Here is a 4,208-nt window from a genome sequence, read left to right as displayed (position 1 = left end):
TCTAAGTGAATACATGAATTTTAGGATAATCCATTGCTTGATGACCACTATGAAAAACCCCTTTGATGTACTGTTACTGAAAATGTTTGCTTTACATTAATTACAGCGGGTACTATTTTAAATTGAATGTTTGGGCCAAAAACCATTCTGGTAATGGATTACCAATAATCTGTAAATGATTATAGCTCATGGTGCGTCCATATAACTACCCACGCTTCAAGTTTTTCTCCCCACGTCCCACAGTTTAGGTTTCGTGTACTTAACTACCTACTGTTGAAGTTGTTCAAGTATCCTTCGAACATTATTCTCCCTCTCAAAACCTTAAGAATCCTGCAATGGCTGATCGCGCAAGCAAGAAACAAAGGGCATCTTCTTCCCGTGGTGGACGTCGTCGCTATCGCTGCCGCAGTCCAGCAGAATCCCCGCCATCATCCCCACCACCAGCAAACAATGAACTTTTCTCTTCGGATGAACAATATGAGAACTTTGCTAACCATTTTTTCAATTGTGAAATCTTGGAAAGCAAATATCTCGATAATGGTTACTTTGAAGGAAGAAATTTTCAATTCTACGGTTTATTGGTCGACATTGGGCTCACGGAATTTGTGTCTTTAAGAAGACATTTCTACCCAGAATTAGTTAGGGTCTTCTACAGCAACATGTCCATTTCGAATACCGGTGTTATTTGAAGCAAAGTAAAAGGGGTCAAAATCAGAGTAAGCCCTAATCTTTTTCATCAGCTCACTTCCCTCCCATCTACTGGTGTTCGTTATGAAGGAGGTCTTGTTGATGAGTGGAAAGAGCATTACGATTCTGTAAGTGCTAGGCAACTCATGTGTAGAGATGATGCTGACATACATAGCAGAATACTAGCAGGACAAATGAAGGTTCAACCTAGGAGACTTTATTACGTTCTTACTCGAGCATTAATTCCTCGTGCAACCAATATTGGTCAGGCATCCAAAGAGGATATTATGCTGTTGTGGGCCCTTTTCAATTCCATGGAGATTAACTGGGGACATCTAATCAGATATAGGATAAAAAGGGCATTAAAGGACAACGCCAAGCTGCCATATCCTCATTTGATTACCATCTTCATGGAACACTTTCAAGTCCCTACTGAGAGTGATCCTATTACAGAAATTAAGTTGAAACAAAGGATGGGATATGAAGTTATAGCCTCATTTGGTTATGTGCAAAATCATGAGGAAGTGTGGGTTCCCAAAGAGAACACCCCCAATGAACAGCGTGAAGGCGGACAAGATGAGAATAATTAACAAGGCAGTTCTTCTACAACACTAAATGATGTCATCAACCGCATAGAACAACTACCTTCGTTGGTACAAGATTTGGCACCTTCGAAACGCGATTTGGAAACATGGACATGGCCATGGGGACAAGATTTGACACGATGGAATCGTGAGTTGGGAACATTGAGGAACAACTGCAGCACTTGCGTAGCGGCTTTGAAAACGAACCTTGTAGTTTGAATTGGTTGTTTAGAGTTAATTACTTTCATTACGAACATTCATTGATTACTGTGTTGCTACTTCAATATTGTAATGTTTTTAATACTCAAGTGCTTTATGAATATTTAAAGTTTTCATCATCAATGTTTACAAAAAGCTTTTGCGAATTATTTATGATAAATACTTAAATGAATATACCAAATTAGATAACCTCGTGCGTAATGGTGATCTTAATAAATCGAGTGAAAACCATTGGATATATGTCAAAAAATTTAAAATTTTGACAATGGTCACCCAACTTACCACAACTGGCTCATGTAGTTGAAGTTTCTGTACAAAATAAAGATTTTATTCGTGTAATCGTTTACGAACCAGTTGTAAATGATTACCACGGTGTTTTTCCCTGCACAAGTTTAAGGACTTCACCTAAGTTGATCATCTCACAAACAATGTTCCTTTCCTCCATCATGGGGTGCCCAAACATGACTTCCCAGCCTCTACTCACACTTAAACAACAACATCAAATGAAAACCATTGAACTTATGTAAGAAAGTTACAAATTTTGACAATGGTCACCCATGTTACCACAGTTGGCTCCTGCAGTTGAGGTTTTTGTACAAAATCAAGATTTTGTTCGTGTAATCATTTACTAGCCATTTGTAAATGATTACCAGGGTGTTTTTCCCTGCACAAGTTTGAGGACTTCACCTAAATTGCTCATCTCATAAACATTGTTCCTTTCCTCCATCATGGGTGTCCAAACATGACTTCCCAGCTTCTACTCACACTTAAACAACAAAAACAAGTGAAAACCACTAGACTTATGTAAGAAAGTTACAACTTTTGACAATGGTCACCCAGGTTACCACATCTGGTTTTTACAATTGAAGTTTCTGTACAAAACCAACATTTTGATCACGTAATCGTTTACCAGCCTGTTGTAAACGATTCCCAGGGTGTTCTTCCCTGAACAAGTTTGAGGACTTCACCAAAGTTACTCATCTCATAAACATTGTTCCTTTCCTCCATCATGGGATGTCCAAACATGACTTCTTAGCCTCTACTCACAGTTAAACAACAAAATCGAGTGAAAACCACTGGACTTGTGTAAGAAAGTTACAAATTTTGACAATGGTCACCTAGGTTACCACAGCTGGGTCTTGCAATTGAAGTTTCTGTACAAAACCAAGATTTTGTTCGCGTAATCATTTATGAACCAGTTGTAAACGATTACCACGGTGTTTTTCCCTGCACAAGTTTTAAGACTTCACCTAAGTTGATCATCTCACAAACAATGTTCCTTTCCTCCATCATGGGGTGCCCAAGCATGACTTCTTAGCCCCTACTCACACTTAAACAACAACATCAAGTGAAAACCACTGGACTTATGTAAGAAAGTTACAAATTTTGACAATGGTCACCTAGGTTACCACAGTTGGCTCCTATAGTTGAGGTTTCTATACAAAACCAAGATTTTGTTCGTGTAATCGTTTGCCTGCACATGTTTGAGGACTTCACCTAAGTTTCTCATCTCATAGACATTGTTCCTTTCCTTCATCATGGGGTGCCCAAATATGACTTCCCACACTCAACGCACACTTAAACACCAAAATCAAGTGAAAATCACTGGACTTATGTAAGAAAGTTACAAATTTTGACAATGGTCCCCCAAGTTACCACAGTTGGCTCCTACAGTTGAAGTTTATGTACAAAACCTATATTTTAGGTGTGTAATCATTTACGAGCCAGTTGTAAACGATTACAGGGTGTTTTTCCCTGCACACGTTTGAGGACTTCACCTAAGTTGCTCATTGATGGACAAATTTGTAAGCACCAAAATATGATGTCACAAACTTGTTTCACAATCGGCAAGTATGACCGAATCGTTCAAGTAATAAACTTGGTAAGACCAAGTATCGTTCTTCCCAAAGGACTCACGGCCTAGTTTAGTTGTGTGGTTTGTTGATTAGCTAAGACTTACAAACGAAATAATTGGATTATATTATGCAAGACGAAAACTAAACATGTATGCATGAATTGATCAATGGCAAAGACAAAAGATAAACACTTTCAATGGATTATATGAATGAATATGTTGTTGGGGGTCAATTTCATCTCATCCACTCTCATACATTTTAGAAATTCCACATTCAAATCATCATTGTTAATGCCACTCTCTAATGTACCATTCTAGATGGCTTCTCCCTAATCAAATAGTTCATACAATTCCTAGCATTCCTAATGATTAGTTCATGAGTGCAGGAGCTTAAAGGCAACCAATAGAATATTGTCAGTATAATATTGGGAGAAATTCCCCGGATCTAGACTTCCCCGTACGTGTCCGTATCGACAAAACCAATAATCATGCAATAGAATGAGTTAAACAATGCAAGCATTGAGCAAAGAGGAAAAACCCTAACTAATGATGAAAGAAAGCATAAGTCTTAAATTAAGATGCAAGCATAAATTCCATATATGAGAGCTTCAAGAGATTACATTGATTCCCCAACAAACATACAAGGTTTAGTTCACCATATTCATGGTGAACCTAGATGAACAATAATGAAAGAATGAAAGAATAAACCCAATAAAGGTGAAGAGGTAGCCAGAGCATCCAAGATCCTCCTTCAAAGGGGTGGAAGAGAGAGTGTTTGCCTCGTTTCTGCCAAAGATCCCTAACCCTAGGACGTGCAAGTCCTTATATACTATTCTAGAGTTACAAAAGATTACAAAAGCCCA

This window comes from Vigna angularis, chromosome 7 (genome assembly GCF_016808095.1).
Source record: "Vigna angularis cultivar LongXiaoDou No.4 chromosome 7, ASM1680809v1, whole genome shotgun sequence".
Taxonomy (NCBI): Eukaryota; Viridiplantae; Streptophyta; class Magnoliopsida; order Fabales; family Fabaceae; genus Vigna; species Vigna angularis.
This window is presented reverse-complemented; position numbering follows the sequence as displayed.